General features: G+C 47.9%; 1 pseudogene; it reads left to right on the top strand.

The window, feature by feature from the left end:
• LOC124033801 overlaps window positions 1-22419 on the top strand; it is a 185824-nt pseudogene that overhangs the window by 155109 nt on the left and 8296 nt on the right.

Genomic DNA, 22419 nt, shown 5'->3' on the forward strand with positions numbered 1-22419 from the left:
ATGGGGGGTACGCCCAGAGTATGGGGGATACGCCCAGAGTATGGGGGGTACGCCCAGAGTATGGGGGGTACGCCCAGAGTATGGGGGGGTACGCCCAGAGTATGGGGGATAAACCCAGAGTATGGGGGGGATAAACCCAGAGTATGGGGGGGATAAACCCAGAGTATGGGGGGGATAAACCCAGAGTATGGGGGAGTACGCCCAGAGTATGGGGGAGTACGCCCAGAGTATGGGGGAGTACGCCCAGAGTATGGGGGAGTACGCCCAGAGTATGGGGGAGTACGCCCAGAGTATGGGGGGATACGCCCAGAGTATGGGGGGATACGCCCAGAGTATGGGGGGATACGCCCAGAGTATGGGGGGATACACCCAGAGTATGGGGGAATACAGTTGAAGTCAGAAGTTTACATACACTTAGTTTGGAGTCATTAACCACTCCACACATTTCTTGTTAACAAACTATAGTTTTGGCAAGTCGGTTAGGACATCTACTTTGTGCATGACACAAGTAATTTTTCCAACACTTGTTTATAGACAGATTATTTCACTTATAGTTCACTGTATCAAAATTCTAGTGGGTCAGACGTTTACATACACTAAGTTGACTGTGCCTTTAAATAGCTTGGAAAATTCCAGAAAATTATGTCATGGCTTTAGAAGATTTTGATAGGCTAATTGACATCATGTGAGTCAATTGGAGGTGTACCTGTGGATGTATTTCAAGGCCTACCTTCAAACTCTTTGCCTCTTCGCTTGACATCATGGGAAAATCAAAAGAAATCAGCCAAGACCTCCACAAGTCTGTTTCATCCTTGGGAGAAATTTCCAATCACCTGAAGGTACCATGTTCATCTGTACAAACACCATGGGACCACGCATCTGTCATACTGCTCAGGAAGGAGATGCGTTCTGTCTTCTAGAGATGAACATGCTCTGGTGTGAAAATTGCAAATCAATCCCAGAACAACAGCAAAGGACCTTGTGAAGATGCTGGAGGAAACAGGTACAAAATTATGAATATCCACAGTAAAACGAGTCCTATATCGACATAACCTGAAAGGCTGCTCAGCCAGGAAGAAACCACTGCTCCAAAACCGCCATAAAAAAGCCAGACTACGGTTTGCAACTGCACATGGGGACAAAGATTGTACTTTTTGGAGAAATGTCCTCTGGTCGGATGAAACAAATATAGAACTGTTTGGCCATAATGACCATTGTTATGTTTAGAGGAAAAAGGGAGAGGCTTGCAAGCTGAAGAACACCATCCCAACCGTGAAACACGGGGGTGGCTGCATCATGTTGTGGGGGTGCTTTGCTGCAAGACGGACTGGTGCACTTCACAAAATAGACGGCATCATGAGGTAGGAATATTATGTAGATATATTGAAGCAACATCAAGTCAGGAAGTTAAAGCTTGGTCGCAAATGGGTCTTCCAAATGGTCAGGGTCCCCAAGCATACTTCCAAAGTTGTGGCAAAATGGCTTAAGGACAACAAAGTCAAGGAATTGGAGTGGCCATCACAAAGCCCTGACCTCAATCCTATAGAACATTTGTGGGCCAAACTGAAAAGGTGTGTGCGAGAAAGGAGGCCTGACTCCGTTACACTAGCTCTGTCAGGAGGAATGGGCCAAAATTCACCCAACTTATTGTGGGAAGCTTGTGGAAGGCTACCCGAAACGTTTGACCCAAGTTAAACAATTTAAAGGCAATGCTACCAAATACTAACTCCGTGAATGTAAACTTCTGACCCACTGGGAATGTGATGAAAAAAATAAAAGCTGAAATAAATCATGCTCTCTACTATTATTCTGACATTTTACATTCTTAAAATAAAGTGGTGATCCTAACTGACCTAAAACAGGGAATTTTAACTGCGATTAAATGTCAGGAATTGTGAAAATCTGATTTTAAATGTATTTGGCTAAGGTGTATGTAAACTTCCGACTTCAACTGTATCTCCAGAACATGGTGACTTATTTATCTATCAATACCCCAAATCTGTTTTACAGATTGAGCCTATTACAGCCTAACACTATATTCTCTCTCTTTCTCCACTTCCTCCCAGAGCGTATCTTTGAGGACCATGAGAACCTGGTGGAGAACCTTCAGAACTGGACCAGAGACAGTCAGAACAGACTGATGTTCATAGAACGCATCGAGAAGTACGCCCTCTTCAAGAACCCTCAGGTGAGACAGCCAGTCAATACAGCCCAATACACTACAGCCAGCAACTACATGTTGGACCGGTTTCCCACACACTAATGAAGACTAGTCCTGGACACTAATGAAGACTAGTCCTGGACACTAATGAATACTAAACCTGGACACTAATGAAGACTAGTCCTGGACACTAATGAAGACTAGTCCTGGACACTATAATGAAGACTAGTCCTGGACACTAATGAATACTAAACCTGGACACTAATGAAGACTGGTCCTGGACACTATAATGAAGACTAGTCCTGGACACTAATGAGGACTAGTCCTGGAGACTAATGAAGACTAGTCCTGGACACTAATGAAGACTAGTCCTGGAGACAAACGAAGACTAGTCCTGGAGACTAATGAAGACTAGTCCTGGACACTAATGAAGACTAGTCCTGGAGACAAACGAAGACTAGTCCTGGAGACTAATGAAAACTAGTCCTGGACACTAATGAAGACTAGTCCTGGAGACAAATGAAGACTAGTCCTGGAGACAAACGAAGACTAGTCCTGGAGACAAACGAAGACTAGTCCTGGACACTAATGAAGACTAGTCCTGGACACTAATGAAGACGAGTCCTGGACACTAATGAAGACGAGTCCTGGACACTAATGAGGACTAGTCCTGGACAGTAATGATGCAGAAATACACTGACTGAGGCTAAACTGCCTTAAAATACGCTACACCAAAATAGATATAAACAGTGTCTGATACTACTGTTTGTATGTACACAAAGTCACTCGACAGACACACAGACACCAGTGTGTTCTTCAGATCTAGGTCAGTATGTTGTAGATGGTGGTACAGTGATTTGTAGATTGTGAGCTGGTGAGCACTGTTGTCTCCATGGTGAACTAGCTTCGTAAGATTGTCTCCATGGTGAACTAGCTTCGTAAGATTGTCTCCATGGTGAACTAGCTTCGTAAGATTGTCTCCATGGTGACCTAGCTTCGTAAGATTGTCTCCATGGTGAACTAGCTTCGTAAGATTGTCTCCATGGTGAACTAGCTTCGTAAGATTGTCTCCATGGTGAACTAGCTTCGTAAGATTGTCTCCATGGTGACTGACTGCTAAAGGAACATTGATGGATTGTACATTGCTCAAAGAAATAAAGGGAACACTAAAATAACACATCCTAGATCTGAATTTATTAAATATTCTTATTTTCTTATTTATCTTTTCTTTACATAGTTGAATGTACTGATAACAAAATCACACAAAAATGATCAATGGAAATCAAATTTATCAACCCATGGAGGTCTGAATTTGGAGTCACACTCAAAGTTAAAGTGGAAAACCACACTACAGGCTGATCCAACTTTGATGTAATGTCCTTTAAAGAGGTCAAAATGAGGCTCAGTAGTGTGTGTGGCCTCCACGTGCCTGTATGACCTCCCTACAACTCCTGGGCATGCTCCTAATGAGGTGGCGGATGGTCTCCTGAGGGATCTCCTCCCAGACCTGGACTAAAGCATCCGCCAACTCCTGGACAGTCTGTGGTGGATGGAGCTAGACATGATGTCCCAGATGTGCTCAATTGGATTCAGGTCTGGGGAACGGGCGGGCCAGTCCATAGCATCAATGCCTTCCTCTTGCAGGAACTGCTGACACACTCCAGCCACATGAGGTCTAGCATTGACTTGCATTAGGAGGAACCCAGGGCCAACCGCACCAGCATATGGTCTCACAAGGGGTCTGAGGATCTCATCTCGGTACCTAATGGCAGTCAGGCTACCTCTGGCGAGCACATGGAGGGCTGTGCAGCCCCCCAAAGAAATGCCACCCCACACCATGACTGACCCACCGCCAAACAGGTCATGCTGGAGGATGTTGCAGGCAGCAAAATGTTCTCCACGGCGTCTCCAGACTGTCACGTCTGTCACATGTGCTCAGTGTGAACCTGCTTTCATCTGTGAAGAGCACAGGGCGCCAGTGGCGAATTTGCCAATCTTGGTGTTCTCTGGCAAATGCCAAACGTCCTGCACGGTGTTGGGCTGTAAGCACAACCCCCACCTGTGGACGTCGGGCCCTCATACCACCCTCATGGAGTCTGTTTCTGACCGTTTGAGCAGACACATGCACATTTGTGTCCTGCTGGATGTCATTTTGCAGGGCTCTGGCAGTGCTCCTCCTGCTCCTCCTTGCACAAAGGCGGACGTAGCGGTCCTGCTGCTGGGTTGTTGCCTTCCTACGGCCTCCTCCACATCTCCTGATGTACTGGCCTGTCTCCTGGAAGCGCCTCCATGCTCTGGACACTACGCTGACAGACACAGCAAACATTGCCACAGCTCGCACTGATGTGCCATCCTGGATGAGCTGCACTACCTGAGCCACTTGTGTGGGTTGTAGATTCAGTCTCATGCTACCACTAGAGTGAAAGCACCGCCAGCATTCAAAAGTGACCAAAACATCAGCCAGGAAGCATAGGAACTGAGAAGTGGTCTGTGGTCACCAACTGCAGAACCACTCCTTTATTGGGGGGTGTCTTGCTAATTGCCTATAATTTCCACCTGTTGTCTATTCCATTTGCACAACAGCATGTGACATTTATTGTCAATCAGTGTTGCTTCTTAAGTGGACAGTTTGATTTCACAGAAGTGTGATTGACTTGGAGTTACATTGTGTTGGTTAAGTGTTCCCTTTATTTTTTTGAGCAGTGTATATTTTTATCGGGTTACTGGCAGGGTAGCCTAGTGGTTAGAGCGTTGGGTCAGTAACCAGCAGGTAGCCTAGTGGTTAGAGCATTGGACTAGTAACCAGCAGGTAGACTAGTGGTTAGAGCATTGGACTAGTAACCAGCAGGTAGCCTAGTGGTTAGAGCGTTGGGTCAGTAACCAGCAGGTAGCCTAGTGGTTAGAGCATTGGACTAGTAACCAGCAGGTAGACTAGTGGTTAGAGCATTGGACTAGTAACCAGCAGGTAGCCTAGTGGTTAGAGCATTGGATTCTAAACCAGCAGGTAGCCTAGTGATTAGAGCGTGGGACTAGTAACCAGCAGGTAGCCTAGTGGTTAGTGTTGGACTAGTAACCAGCAGGTAGCCTAGTGGTTAGAGCGTTGGACTAGTAACCAGCAGGTAGCCTAGTGGTTAGAGCGTTGGACTAGTAACCAGCAGGTAGCCTAGTGGTTAGTGTTGGACTAGTAACCAGCAGGTAGCCTAGTGGTTAGAGCGTTGGACTAGTAACCAGCAGGTAGCCTAGTGGTTAGAGCGTTGGACCAGTAACCAGCAGGGTAGCCTCGTGGTTAGAGCGTTGGACTAGTAACCAGCAGGTAGCCTAGTGGTTAGAGCGTTGGACTAGTAACCAGCAGGTAGCCTAGTGGTTAGAGCGTTGGACTAGTAACCAGCAGGTAGCCTAGTGGTTAGAGCGTTGGACTAGTTAGAGTGTTGGACTAGTAACCAGCAGGTAGCCAGCAGGTAGCCTAGTGGTTAGAGCGTTGGACTAGTAACCAGCAGGTAGCCTAGTGGTTAGAGCGTTGGACTAGTAACCAGCAGGTAGCCTAGTGGTTAGAGCGTTGGACTAGTAACCAGCAGGTAGCCTAGTGGTTAGAGCGTTGGACTAGTAACCAGCAGGTAGCCTAGTGGTTAGAGCGTTGGACTAGTAACCAGCAGGTAGCCTAGTGGTTAGAGCGTTGGACCAGTAACCAGCAGGTAGCCTAGTGGTTAGAGCGTTGGACTAGTAACCAGCAGGTAAGTGGTCAAATCAAAGGTAGCCAAATAGTAACCAGCAGGTAGTAGTGGTTTGTCACATAGCCATGGTTAGCAGATGTTAATAGCCTAGTGGTTAGAGCGTTGGACTAGTAACCAAGGTAGCTTGTGCGTTGGACTAGTAACCAGCAGGTAGCCTAGTGGTTAGAGCGTTGGACTAGTAACCAGCAGGTAGCCTAGTGGTTAGCGTTGGACTAGTGGTAGCCTAGTGGTTAGAGCGTTGGACTAGTAACCAGCAGGTAGCCTAGTGGTTAGAGTGTTGGACTAGTAGCGTTGGACTGGTAACCAGCAGGTAGCCTAGTGGTTAGAGCGTTGGACTAGTAACCAGCAGGTAGCCTAGTGGTTAGAGCGTTGGACTAGTAACCAGCAGGTAGCCTAGTGGTTAGAGCGTTGGACTAGTAACCAGCAGGTAGCCTAGTGGTTAGAGCGTTGGACTAGTAACCAGCAGGTAGCCTAGTGGTTAGAGCAGGTAGTTGGACTAGTAACCAGCAGGTAGCCTAGTGGTTGGTTAGGTAGCCTAGTGGTTGGACTAGTAACCAGCAGGTAGCCTAGTGGTTAGAGCGTTGGACTAGTAACCAGCAGGTAGCCTAGTGGTTAGAGCGTTGGACTAGTAACCAGCAGGTAGCCTAGTGGTTAGAGCGTTGGACTAGTAACCAGCAGGTAGCCTAGTGGTTAGAGCGTTGGACCAGTAACCAGCAGGGTAGCCTCGTGGTTAGAGCGTTGGACTAGTAACCAGCAGGTAGCCTAGTGGTTAGAGCGTTGGACTAGTAACCAGCAGGTAGCCTAGTGGTTAGAGCGTTGGACTAGTAACCAGCAGGTAGCCTAGTGGTTAGAGTGTTGGACCAGTAACCAGCAGGTAGCCTAGTGGTTAGAGCGTTGGATTCTAAACCAGCAGGTAGCCTAGTGGTTAGAGTGTTGGACTAGTAACCAGCAGGTAGCCTAGTGGTTAGAGTGTTGGACTAGTAACCAGCAGGTAGCCTAGTGGTTAGAGCGTTGGACTAGTAAACAAAAGGATTGTTGTTTTTAACTGACTTGCCTAGTTAAATAAAGTATAGTTAAATATCTAAATCTAAATTTGACTATCATACCCTGATTTAACCCTTTTCTGGAAAATCACAGAACTATTTGTTGGGGCGGAAGGAGACGTGTGAGATGGCAGACAGGAACAAGGAAGCACTACTGGAGGTACAGTGATCTCAACATAGCAAACAAACTGATGGACACAACTTGACTTATTCAGCTCATTTCAAAATGTTACGTGTGTGTGTGTGTGTGTGTGTGTGTGTGTGTGTGTGTGTGTGTGTGTGTGTGTGTGTGTGTGTGTGTGTGTGTGTGTGTGTGTGTGTGTGTGTGTGTGTGTGTGTGTGTGTGTGTGTGTGTGTGTGTGTGTGTGTGTGTGTGTGTGTGTGTGTGTGTGTGTGTGTGTGTGTGTGTGTGTGTGTGCTCTCTGCGGCAGGAGTGTTTTTGTGGCAGCGCCGTCTCTGTACCTGAGATGGAGGGAGTACTCTGGCTGAAGGAGGATGGAAAGAAGAGCTGGAAGAAGAGATACTTCCTGCTCAGAGCCTCTGGGATCTACTATGTACCTAAAGGAAAAGCCAAGGTACGTCCCTGGAACACACTGACTGTACTATATTAAATATTTACACACTTACAAACAGAAAATAAGTACAACATTCTCCCCAATGGGGGCTGAATGCAAATGATCAACTGGTTAAGAAAAGTACAATTGAGTGTTTTCAGAAAACTAGTAATGAAAGTTGGTTTAGTTTCTGAAAAGAATACACAGGAAATAGAAAGTTGGTTTAGTTCCTGACAATAATACACAGGAAATAGAAAGTTGTCCCATCGAAGCCCATCCATGTCCCATTGAAGCCCATCCATGTCCCATCGAAGCCCATCCATGTCCCCTCGAAGCCCATCCATGTCCCATCGAAGCCCATCCATGTCCCATCGAAGCCCATCCATGTCCCATCGAAGCCCATCCATGTCCCATCGAAGCCCATCCATGTCCCCTCGAAGTCCCATCGAAGCCCATCCATGTCCCATCGAAGCCCATCCATGTCCCATCGAAGCCCATCCATGTCCCATCGAAGCCCATCCATGTCCCATCGAAGCCCATCCATGTCCCATCGAAGCCCATCCATGTCCCCTCGAAGCCCATCCATGTCCCCTCGAAGCCCATCCATGTCCCCCATCCATGTCCCCTCGAAGCCCATCCATGTCCCCTCGAAGCCCCAGTCCCAGCCCATCCATGTCCCATCGGCCCATCCAGTCCCCCATCCATGTCCCATGCCCATCCAGCCCATCCATGTCGAAGCCCATCCATGTCCCATCGAAGCCCATCGAAGCCCATCCATGTCCCCTCGAAGCCCATCCATGTCCCATCGAAGCCCATCCATGTCCCATCGAAGCCCATCCATGTCCCATCGAAGCCCATCCATGTCCCATCGAAGCCCATCCATGTCCCATCGAAGCCCATCCATGTCCCATCGAAGCCCATCCATGTCCCATCGAAGCCCATCCATGTCCCATCGAAGCCCATCCATGTCCCATCGAAGCCCATCCATGTCCCATCGAAGCCCATCCATGTCCCATCGAAGCCCATCCATGTCCCATCGAAGCCCATCCATGTCCCATCGAAGCCCATCCATGTCCCATCGAAGCCCATCAAGTCCCATCGAAGCCCATCCATGTCCCCTCGAAGCCCATCCATGTCCCCTCGAAGCCCATCGAAGCCCATCCATGTCCCATCAAAGCCCATCCATGTCCCCTCGAAGCCCATCCATGTCCCCTCGAAGCCCATCGAAGCCCATCCATGTCCCATCGAAGCCCATCCATGTCCCATCGAAGCCCATCGAAGCCCATCCATGTCCCCTCGAAGCCCATCCATGTCCCCTCGAAGCCCATCGAAGCCCATCCATGTCCCCTCGAAGCCCATCGAAGCCCATCCATGTCCCCTCGAAGCCCATCGAAGCCCATCCATGTCCCCTCGAAGCCCATCGAAGCCCATCCATGTCCCCTCGAAGCCCATCGAAGCCCATCCATGTCCCCTCGAAGCCCATCCATGTCCCCTCGAAGCCCATCCATGTCCCATCGAAGCCCATCCATGTCCCCTCGAAGCCCATCCATGTCCCCTCGAAGCCCATCCATGTCCCCTCGAAGCCCATCGAGTCCCATCGAACCCATCGAGTCCCATCGAGTCCCATCGAAGCCCATCCATGTCCCCTCGAGTCCCATCCATGTCCCATCGAGTCCCATCCATGTCCCATCGAGTCCCATCCATGTCCCATCGAGTCCCATCCATGTCCCATCGAGTCCCATCCATGTCCCATCGAGTCCCATCCATGTCCCATCGAAGCCCATCCATGGCCCATCGAAGCCCATCCATGGCCCATCGAAGCCCATCCATGGCCCATCGAAGCCCATCCATGTCCCCTCGAAGCCCATCGAAGCCCATCCATGTCCCCTCGAAGCCCATCGAAGCCCATCCATGTCCCATCGAAGCCCATCGAAGCCTATCCATGTCCCATCGAAGCCCATCGAAGCCCATCCATGTCCCATCGAAGCCCATCGAAGCCCATCCATGTCCCCTCGAAGCCCATCGAAGCCCATCGAAGCCATCTTGAAGTGCATGGTGTTCCTGGAATCGGACCTAGATTATTTAATGCACAGTACCAGTACCAGTTAGCCTATTGTCCGGATTATATCGTCTCTCAGATTAAAGATACAAAAAGCCTCTAAAACCCTAACGGCTCCCTATTCCTACATAAGTAGTGCACTAAATAGGGAATAGTGCTCTGATTAACTGTGGTGCACTAAATAGGGAATAGTGCTCTGATTAACAGTAGTGCACTAAATAGGGAATAGTGCTCTGATTAACTGTGGTGCACTAAATAGGGAATAGTGCTCTGATTAACTGTGGTGCACTAAATAGGGAATAGTGCTCTCATTAACTGTGGTGCACTAAATAGGGAATAGTGTTCTGATTAACTGTAGTGCACTAAATAGGGAATAGGGTGCCATTTGGGATGCATGGTGCACTAAATAGGGAATAGTGTTCTGATTAACTGTAGTGCACTAAATAGGGAATAGGGTGCCATTTGGGATGCATGTTCTGTCTGTCCAGCTGGGATCTCTATTAACTACACTCCCACATACTGGGGTCACAGCTACAGCCATGTTACTATATTACACTACCCAGGGCGAGGATTAAACACTACACATACATACATGCATAGACAGAAGGGCAGGCCAACAGACAGAAGGGCAGGCCAACAGACAGAAGGGCAGGCCAACAGACAGAAGGGCAGGCCAACAGACAGAAGGGCAGGCCACCAGACAGAAGGGCAGGCCACAGACAGAAGGGCAGGCCACCAGACAGAAGGGCAGGCCACCAGACAGAAGGGCAGGCCACCAGACAGAAGGGCAGGCCACCAGACAGAAGGGCAGGCCAACAGACAGAAGGGCAGGCCAACAGACAGAAGGGCAGGCCAACAGACAGAAAGGCAGACAGACCAACAGGCCGACAGACCAACAGGCAGAAAGGCCGACAGACCAACAGGCAGAAAGGCAGACAGACCGACAGGCCGACAGACCAACAGGCCGACAGACCAACAGGCCGACAGACCAACAGGCAGAAAGGCCGACAGACCGACAGACCAACAGGCAGACAGACCAACAGGCAGAAAGGCCGACAGACCAACAGGCAGACAGACCAACAGGCAGAAAGGCCGACAGACCAACAGGCAGAAAGGCCGACAGACCAACAGGCCGACAGACCAACAGGCAGAAAGGCCGACAGACCAACAGGCCGACAGACCAACAGGCCGACAGACCAACAGGCCGACAGACCAACAGGCCGAAAGGCCGACAGACCAACAGGCAGACAGACCGACAGATCAACAGGCAGACAGACCAACAGGCAGACAGACCAACAGGCAGACAGACCAACAGGCAGAAAGGCCGACAGACCAACAGGCCGACAGACCAACAGGCCGACAGACCAAAAGGCAGAAAGGCCGACAGACCAACAGGCAGACAGACCAACAGGCAGAAAGGCCGACAGATCAACAGGCAGACAGACCAACAGGCAGAAAGGCCGACAGACCAACAGGCAGAAAGGCCGACAGACCAACAGGCAGACAGACCAACAGTCAGACAGACCGACAGACCAACAGGCCGACAGACCAACAGGCCGACAGACCAACAGGCAGACAGACCGACAGGCAGACAGACCGACAGGCAGACAGGCCGACAGACCAACAGGCCGACAGACCAACAGGCCGACAGACCAAAAGGCAGAAAGGCCGACAGACCAACAGGCAGACAGACCAACAGGCAGAAAGGCCGACAGATCAACAGGCAGACAGACCAACAGGCAGAAAGGCCGACAGACCAACAGGCAGAAAGGCAGACAGACCAACAGTCAGACAGACCGACAGACCAACAGGCCGACAGACCAACAGGCAGAAAGGCCGACAGACCAACAGGCAGACAGACCAACAGGCAGAAAGGCCGACAGATCAACAGGCAGACAGACCAACAGGCAGAAAGGCCGACAGACCAACAGGCAGAAAGGCAGACAGACCAACAGGCCGACAGGCAGACAGACCAACAGGCAGAAAGGCAGACAGACCAACAGGCAGACAGACCAACAGGCAGAAAGGCAGACAGACCAACAGACAGACAGACCAACAGGCAGAAAGGCAGACAGTTTACCGAAGTACTCTGTGTCCTCATTGACCCTCTGAATGCCACAGGCAGGGAGAGGAGGAGAGAAAAGGTCACTAAGCACATCATTTCCTGTTTATAAGTGTGATAGTAAAGCAATCAACAGCAGTAGCTGCAGCAAGATGACCAACGTCCCTCTAAGTCAATCTTCTGTAAAGCGCCACCCAGTGGACAGTGCGGTGAAGTGAAAGCCAATGACAGTCAACTGTAAATCCTCCATCTGTTCTCTCCCGCTGGCAGGCTTCCAGAGAACTGGTGTGTTTCCTGCAGCTGGATCATGTTAATGTGTACTACGGACAGGACTACCGCAGCAAGTACAAGGCTCCCACAGACTACTGCCTGGCCCTCAAGGTGAGAGCCACTAGACCAATACCACCTGCAATACTCTGTTGATATAGTAACACTGCTACCACCTAGCCCTAACAGACTACCACTTAATCTACTACTACTAAAACTACTAGCAGACGCTCTTATCCAGCGCGACTTACAAATTGGTGCATTCACCTTATGACATCCAGTGGAACAGTCATTTTACAATAGTGCATCTAAATTTTAAAGGGGGGGGGTGAGAAGGATTTACTTATCCTGTCCTAGGTATTCCTTAAAGAGGTGGGGTTTCAGGTGTCTCCGGAAGGTGGTGATTGACTACCACCTAGCCCTAACCCCACAGACTACCACTAAAACTACTACTACTAAAACTACTACTACTAAAACTACTACTACTAAAACTACTACCACTAAAACTACTACTACTAAAACTACTACTACTAAAACTACTACCACTAAAACTACTACTATTAAAACTACTACCACTAAAACTACTACCACTAAAACTAAAACTACTACTACTAAAAACTACCACTAAAACTACTACTAAAACTACTACTACTAAAACTACTAAACTACTACTAAAACTACTAAACTAAAACTACTACTAAAACTACTACCACTAAAACTACTACTAAAACTACTACCACTAAAACTACTACTACTAAAACTACTACCACTAAAACTACTACTACTAAAACTACTACCACTAAAACTACTACCACTAAAACTACTACCACTAAAACTACTACTACTACTACGAAAACTACTACTAAAACACTAAAACTACTACTAAAACTACTACTACTAAAACTACTACTACTAAAACTACTACCACTAAAACCCCACTAAAAGACTACCACTAAACTACTAAAACTACTACTACTACCACTAAAACTACCACTAAAACTACTACTATTAAAACTACTACTACCACTAAAACTACTACTACCACTAAAACTACCACTAAAACTACTACTACCACTAAAACTACCACTAAAACTACTACTACCACTAAAACTACCACTAAAACTACTACTATTAAAACTACTACTACCACTAAAACTACTACTACCACTAAAACTACCACTAAAACTACTACTACTAAAACTACTACTACTATTAAAACTACTACTACCACTAAAACTACTACTACCACTAAAACTACTACTACTAAAACTACTACTACCACTAAAACTACTACTAAAAACTACTACTAAAACTACTACTACCACTAAAACTACTACTACTAAAACTACTACTAAAACTACTACAACTACCACTAAAACTACTACCACTAAAACTACTACCACTACTACCACTACTACTACCATTAAAACTACCACTAAAACTACTACCACTTAAACTACTACCACTTAAACTACGAGAGGAGAGGGGGGTGGGGGGATACCTGGAGAGAGGGAGGGGATACTTGGGGAGAGAGAGGAGGGAATACTTGAGGAGAGAGAGGAGGGAATACTTGAGGAGAGGAGAGAAATGGAAGGAGAGGAAGGAGAGAGACAAGGGAGAGGAGAGAGACAAGGGAGAGGAGAGAGACTGAGAAGAGGAGAAAGACTAGGGAGAGGAGAGAGACTAGGGAGAGGAGAGAGACTAGGGAGGAGGAAGGAGAGGGGGAAGGGGGAGAAATGGAAGGAGAGGAGAGAGACAGGGGAGGAGGAGAGAGACTGAGAAGAGGAGAAAGACTAGGGAGAGGAGAAAGACTAGGGAGAGGAGAGAGACTAGGGAGAGGAGAGAGACTGAGAAGAGGAGAAAGACTAGGGAGAGGAGAGAGACTAGGGAGAGGAGAGAGACTAGGGAGGAGGAAGGAGAGGGGGAAGGGGGAGAAATGGAAGGAGAGGAGAGAGACGGGGGAGGAGGAGAGAGACTGGGGAGGAGGAGAGAGACTGAGAAGAGGAGAAAGACTAGGGAGAGGAGAGAGACTAGGGAGAGGAGAGAGACTAGGGAGGAGGAAGGAGAGGGGGAAGGGGGAGAAATGGAAGGAGAGGAGAGAGACGGGGGGAGGAGGAGAGAGACTGGGGAGGAGGAGAGAGACTGAGAAGAGGAGAGAGACTAGGGAGGAGGAAGGAGAGGGGGAAGGGGGAGAAATGGAAGGAGAGGGGGAAGGGGGAGAAATGGAAGGAGAGGAGAGAGACGGGGGAGGAGGAGAGAGACTGGGGAGGAGGAGAGAGACTGAGAAGAGGAGAGAGACTAGGGAGGAGGAAGGAGAGGGGGAAGGGGGAGAAATGGAAGGAGAGGGGGAAGGGGGAGAAATGGAAGGAGAGGAGAGAGACTGGGGAAGGGGGAGAAATGGAAGGAGAGGAGAGAGACTGGGGAGGAGGAGAGAGACTGGGGAGGAGGAGAGAGACTGGGGAGGAGGAGAGAGACGGGGGGAGGAGGAGAGAGACGGGGAGGAGGAGAGAGACTGGGGAGGAGGAGAGAGACGGGGGAGGAGGAGAGAGACGGGGGGAGGAGGAGAGAGACGGGGGAGGAGGAGAGAGACGGGGGGAGGAGGAGAGAGACGGGGGAGGAGGAGAGAGACTGGGGAGGAGGAGAGAGACGGGGGGAGGAGGAGAGAGACGGGGGAGGAGGAGAGAGACGGGGAGGAGGAGAGAGACGGGGAGGAGGAGAGAGACTGGGAGGAGGAGAGAGACTGGGGAGGAGGAGAGAGACTGGGGAGGAGGAGAGAGACTGGGGAGGAGGAGAGAGACTGGGGAGGAGGAGAGAGACTGGGGAGGAGGGAGAGACTGGGGAGGAGGAGAGAGACTGGGGAGGAGGAGAGAGACTGGGGAGGAGGAGAGAGACTGGGGAGGAGGAGAGAGACTGGGGAGGAGGAGAGAGACTGGGGAGGAGGAGAGAGACTGGGGAGGAGGAGAGAGACTGGGGAGGAGGAGAGAGACTGGGGAGGAGGAGAGAGACTGGGGAGGAGGAGAGAGACTGGGGAGGAGGAGAGAGACTGGGGAGGAGGAGAGAGACTGGGGAGGAGGAGAGAGACTGGGGAGGAGGAGAGAGACTGGGGAGGAGGAGAGAGACTGGGGAGGAGGAGAGAGACTGGGGAGGAGGAGAGAGACTGGGGAGGAGGAGAGTGACTGAGAAGAGGAGAGTGACTAGGGAGAGGAGAGAGACGGAGAAGAGGAGAGAGACTGGGGAGGAGGAGAGGGACTGAGAAGAGGAGAGGGACTGAAGAGGAGAGGGACTAGGGAGAGGAGAGAGACGGAGAAGAGGAGAGAGACTAGGGAGGAGGAAGGAGACGAGAACCTTCTCATAATCCAGTGAACCACCACTGTTTCTCTTGTCAGGACTCTTTAAAATAAAAAAGTCTGACTGTAAAGCCGTGTTAATTATGAACCAAATATTTCACTTCCGTTTCCTCAGGAAAGCAACCTAGTAATCAGAGAAGGTTTCTATTCTGGTCTGATGGTAATGTTTCCATGTAATCCCTGATGGGAGTAACTGGGTACAGTAGATGGATTGAGGATGTTGAATCGCTGCCCTCAGTCTTCCTGTCAGAGGAGACTGTATTCAGTGGGACACTGCCATCTAGTGGTCAGTGTATAAACCTCCTGAGAAATCTGTATTGTTGAATACAACAGGTGTAGTAGACCTTACAGTGAAATGCTGAATATAACAGGTGTAGTAGACCTTACAGTGAAATGCTGACTACAACAGGTGTAGTAGACCTCACAGTGAAATGCTGACTACAACAGGTGTAGTAGACCCCACAGTGAAATGCTGAATATAACAGGTGTAGTAGACCTCACAGTGAAATGCTGAATACAACAGGTGTAGTAGACCTTACAGTGAAATGCTGAATACAACAGGTGTAGTAGACCTTACAGTGAAATGCTGAATACAACAGGTGTAGTACACCTCACAGTGAAATGCTGAATACAACAGGTGTAGTAGACCTTACAGTGAAATGCTGAATACAACAGGTGTAGTAGACCTCACAGTGAAATGCTGACTACAACAGGTGTAGTAGACCTCACAGTGAAATGCTGAATACAACAGGTGTAGTAGACCTTACAGTGAAATGAACCAATAGTGCAAAATAGGTATTAGGTAGATAGAGTAAAAAGACAGGCTATATACAGTAGAGGCTCTATACAGTAGAGAGGCTCTATACAGTAGAGAGGCTCTATACAGTAGAGAGGCTCTATACAGTAGAGGCTCTATACAGTAGAGGCTCTATACAGTAGAGGCTCTATACAGTAGAGGCTCTATACAGTAGAGGCTATATACAGTAATAATAATAATAAATGCCATTTAGCAGACGCTTTTATCCAAAGCGACTTACAGTCATGTGTGCATACATTCTACGTATGGGTGGTCCCGGGGATCGAACCCACTACCCTGGCGTTACAAGCGCCATGCTCTACCAACTGAGCTACAGAAGGACCACAGTAGAGAGGCTATATACAGTAGAGAGGCTATATACAGTAGAGGCTATATACAGTAGAGGCTATATACAGTAGAGGCTATATACAGTAGAGGCTATATACAGGAGAGGCTATATACAGGAGAGGCTCTATACAGGAGAGGCTCTATACAGTAGAGGCGCTCTGTACAGTAGAGGCTCTGTACAGTAGAGGCTCTATACAGGAGAGGCTCTATACAGGAGAGGCTCTATACAGGAGAGGCTCTATACAGGAGAGGCTCTATACAGGAGAGGCGCTATACAGGAGAGGCGCTATACAGGAGAGGGGCTATACAGGAGAGGGGCTCTGTACAGTAGAGGGGCTCTGTACAGTAGAGGGGCTCTGTACAGTAGAGGGGCTCTGTACAGTAGAGGGGCTCTGTACAGTAGAGGGGCTCTGTACAGGCACCGGTTAATCGGGCTGGGGTTTTAGCCCAGAACTGAAACCGTGCATAATTTTGTCAGCAGAATCTGTCCGTGAGATTATAGCTCAATTAAAGAAACAGATGAGAGAAATGCCAGCATGCTATCTACATGGTCGTTAATATATCCCATTGTCTCTCTGTCCGTTCAGCATCCTCAGATCCAGAAGAAATCCCAGCATGCTATCTACATGGTCGTTAATATATCCCATTGTCTCTCTGTCCGTTCAGCATCCTCAGATCCAGAAGAAATCCCAGCATGCTATCTACGTGGTCGTTAATATATCCCATTGTCTCTCTGTCTGTTCAGCATCCTCAGATCCAGAAGAAATCCCAGCATGCTATCTACATGGTCGTTAATATATCCCATTGTCTCTCTGTCCGTTCAGCATCCTCAGATCCAGAAGAAATCCCAGTTCATCAAGTACCTGTGTTGTGATGACGTCAGAACCCTACACCAGTGGATCAATGGGATACGCATCGCCAAGGTAACGTTACGTTACCTCAGCAACAACTTGACGTAAGAGAGTAATGTAAAGCAGAGCCATAGAATGGGTTCTCACAGAACATCTTGTACAGAATACCTCGATGGCCAAACTCAAAAGTATTTGGCTCTGATGAAAAGATGTAGGAACATCTGACAAAGCTGGGGAATGTTCACTAGGAACCGAACAGAAGCAAGCGGAACGAAACGGGGAGGGACCTACCTGAATGTGTTCAATAGAAACTCTTGTTCTCTTGTTGCGAAACGTTTTATGCTTGGAGTAAAGCGTTTCTATTGCAAACCATTTTGCTGAGGAAATCGACTAATGAGTCTGACCGACTAATCAATACACCTGACCTGCTAATGAATACACCTGACCGGCTAATCAATACACCTGACCGGCTAATCAATACGCCTGCCCGACTAATCAATACACCTGACCTGCTAATGAATACACCTGACCGGCTAATGAATACACCTGACCTGCTAATGAATACACCTGACCGGCTAATGAATACACCTGACCGGCTAATGAATACACCTGACCTGCTAATGAATACACCTGACCGGCTAATCAATACACCTGACCGGCTAATCAATACGCCTGCCCGACTAATCAATACACCTGACCTGCTAATGAATACACCTGACCTGCTAATGAATACACCTGACCGGCTAATGAATACACCTGACCGGCTAATGAATACACCTGACCGGCTAATGAATACACCTGACCGGCTAATGAATACACCTGACCTGCTAATGAATACACCTGACCGGCTAATCAATACACCTGACCGGCTAATGAATACACCTGACCTGCTAATCAATACGCCTGCCCGACTAATCAATACACCTGACCTGCTAATGAATACACCTGACCTGCTAATGAATACACCTGACCGGCTAATGAATACACCTGACCTGCTAATGAATACACCTGACCGGCTAATCAATACGCCTGACCGGCTAATCAATACGCCTGACCGGCTAATCAATACACCTGACCGGCTAATCAATACGCCTGCCCGACTAATCAATACACCTGACCTGCTAATGAATACACCTGACCGGCTAATGAATACACCTGACCTGCTAATCAATACGCCTGCCCGACTAATCAATACACCTGACCTGCTAATGAATACACCTGACCTGCTAATGAATACACCTGACCGGCTAATGAATACACCTGACCACCTGACCTGCTAATGAATACAACTGACCACCTGACCTGCTAATGAATACACCTGACCTGCTAATGAATACACCTGACCGGCTAATGAATACACCTGACCACCTGACCTGCTAATGAATACAACTGACCACCTGACCTGCTAATGAATACACCTGACCTGCTAATGAATACACCTGACCTGCTAATGAATACACCTGACCTGCTAATGAATACACCTGACCTGCTAATGAATACACCTGACCTGCTAATGAATACACCTGACCTGCTAATGAATACACCTGACCTGCTAATGAATACACCTGACCTGCTAATGAATACACCTGACCTGCTAATGAATACACCTGACCTGCTAATGAATACACCTGACCTGCTAATGAATACACCTGACCTGCTAATGAATACACCTGACCTGCTAATGAATACACCTGACCTGCTAATGAATACACCTGACCTGCTAATGAATACACCTGACCTGCTAATGAATACACCTGACCTGCTAATGAATACACCTGACCTGCTAATAAATACACCTGACCGGCTAATGAATACACCTGACCTGCTAATGAATACACCTGACCACCTGACCTGCTAATGAATACACCTGACCTGCTAATGAATACACCTGACCACCTGACCTGCTAATGAATACAACTGACCACCTGACCTGCTAATGAATACAACTGACCACCTGACCTGCTAATGAATACACCTGACCTGCTAATGAATAAACCTGACCTGCTAATGAATACACCTGACCTGCTAATGAATACACCTGACCTGCTAATGAATACACCTGACCTGCTAATGAATACACCTGACCTGCTAATGAATACACCTGACCTGCTAATGAATACACCTGACCTGCTAATGAATACACCTGACCTGCTAATGAATACACCTGACCACCTGACCTGCTAATGAATACACCTGACCAGCTAATCAATACACCTGACCTGCTAATGAATACACCTGACCTGCTAATGAATACACCTGACCTGCTAATGAATACAACTGACCACCTGACCTGCTAATGAATACACCTGACCTGCTAATGAATACACCTGACCTGCTAATGAATACACCTGACCTGCTAATGAATAAACCTGACCTGCTAATGAATACACCTGACCTGCTAATGAATACACCTGACCTTCTAATGAATACACCTGACCTGCTAATGAATACACCTGACCTGCTAATGAATACACCTGACCTGCTAATGAATACACCTGACCTGCTAATGAATACACCTGACCTGCTAATGAATACACCTGACCTGCTAATGAATACAACTGACCACCTGACCTGCTAATGAATACACCTGACCTGCTAATGAATACACCTGACCTGCTAATGAATACACCTGACCTGCTAATGAATACACCTGACCTGCTAATGAATACACCTGACCTGCTAATGAATACACCTGACCTGCTAATGAATACACCTGACCACCTGACCTGCTAATGAATACACCTGACCTGCTAATGAATACACCTGACCACCTGACCTGCTAATGAATACACCTGACCTGCTAATGAATACACCTGACCACCTGACCTGCTAATGAATACACCTGACCTGCTAATGAATAAACCTGACCTGCTAATGAATACACCTGACCACCTGACCTGCTAATGAATACACCTGACCTGCTAATGAATAAACCTGACCTGCTAATGAATACACCTGACCACCTGACCTGCTAATGAATACACCTGACCTGCTAATGAATACACCTGACCACCTGACCTGCTAATGAATACACCTGACCACCTGACCTGCTAATGAATAAACCTGACCTGCTAATGAATACACCTGACCTGCTAATGAATACACCTGACCACCTGACCTGCTAATGAATACACCTGACCTGCTAATGAATACACCTGACCTGCTAATGAATACACCTGACCACCTGACCTGCTAATGAATACACCTGACCTGCTAATGAATAAACCTGACCACCTGACCTGCTAATGAATACACCTGACCACCTGACCTGCTAATGAATACACCTGACCTGCTAATGAATACACCTGACCACCTGACCTGCTAATGAATACACCTGACCTGCTAATGAATACACCTGACCACCTGACCTGCTAATGAATACACCTGACCTGCTAATGAATAAACCTGACCTGCTAATGAATACACCTGACCACCTGACCTGCTAATGAATACACCTGACCTGCTAATGAATAAACCTGACCTGCTAATGAATACACCTGACCACCTGACCTGCTAATGAATACACCTGACCTGCTAATGAATACACCTGACCACCTGACCTGCTAATGAATACACCTGACCTGCTAATGAATAAACCTGACCTGCTAATGAATACACCTGACCACCTGACATGCTAATGAATACACCTGACCTGCTAATGAATACACCTGACCTGCTAATGAATACACCTGACCACCTGACCTGCTAATGAATACACCTGACCTGCTAATGAATACACCTGACCTGCTAATGAATACACCTGACCACCTGACCTGCTAATGAATACACCTGACCTGCTAATGAATAAACCTGACCACCTGACCTGCTAATGAATACACCTGACCTGCTAATGAATAAACCTGACCTGCTAATGAATACACCTGACCACCTGACCTGCTAATGAATACACCTGACCACCTGACCTGCTAATGAATACACCTGACCACCTGACCTGCTAATGAATACACCTGACCACCTGACCTGCTAATGAATACACCTGACCTGCTAATGAATACACCTGACCTGCTAATGAATAAACCTGACCTGCTAATGAATACACCTGACCACCTGACCTGCTAATGAATACACCTGACCTGCTAATGAATACACCTGACCACCTGACCTGCTAATGAATACACCTGACCTGCTAATGAATAAACCTGACCTGCTAATGAATACACCTGACCTGCTAATGAATACACCTGACCACCTGACCTGCTAATGAATACACCTGACCTGCTAATCAATACACCTGACCTGCTAATGAATACACCTGACCTGCTAATGAATACACCTGACCTGCTAATGAATACACCTGACCTGCTAATGAATAAACCTGACCTGCTAATGAATACACCTGACCTGCTAATGAATACACCTGACCTGCTAATGAATACACCTGACCTGCTAATGAATACACCTGACCGGCTAATGAATACACCTGACCGGCTAATGAATACACCTGACCACCTGACCTGCTAATGAATACACCTGACCTGCTAATGAATACACCTGACCTGCTAATGAATACACCTGACCGGCTAATGAATACACCTGACCGGCTAATGAATACACCTGACCTGCTAATGAATACACCTGACCTGCTAATGAATACACCTGACCTGCTAATGAATACACCTGACCTGCTAATGAATACACCTGACCTGCTAATGAATACACCTGACCTGCTAATGAATACACCTGACCTGCTAATGAATACACCTGACCGGCTAATGAATACACCTGACCTGCTAATGAATACACCTGACCACCTGACCTGCTAATGAATACACCTGACCTGCTAATGAATAAACCTGACCTGCTAATGAATACACCTGACCACCTGACCTGCTAATGAATACACCTGACCTGCTAATGAATAAACCTGACCTGCTAATGAATACACCTGACCACCTGACCTGCTAATGAATACACCTGACCTGCTAATGAATAAACCTGACCTGCTAATGAATACACCTGACCTGCTAATGAATACACCTGACCACCTGACCTGCTAATGAATACACCTGACCTGCTAATGAATAAACCTGACCTGCTAATGAATACACCTGACCACCTGACCTGCTAATGAATACACCTGACCTGCTAATGAATACACCTGACCTGCTAATGAATACACCTGACCACCTGACCTGCTAATGAATACACCTGACCTGCTAATGAATACACCTGACCTGCT

Source organism: Oncorhynchus gorbuscha, linkage group LG01 (assembly GCF_021184085.1).
Source record: "Oncorhynchus gorbuscha isolate QuinsamMale2020 ecotype Even-year linkage group LG01, OgorEven_v1.0, whole genome shotgun sequence".
In the NCBI taxonomy this organism is placed as follows: Eukaryota; Metazoa; Chordata; class Actinopteri; order Salmoniformes; family Salmonidae; genus Oncorhynchus; species Oncorhynchus gorbuscha.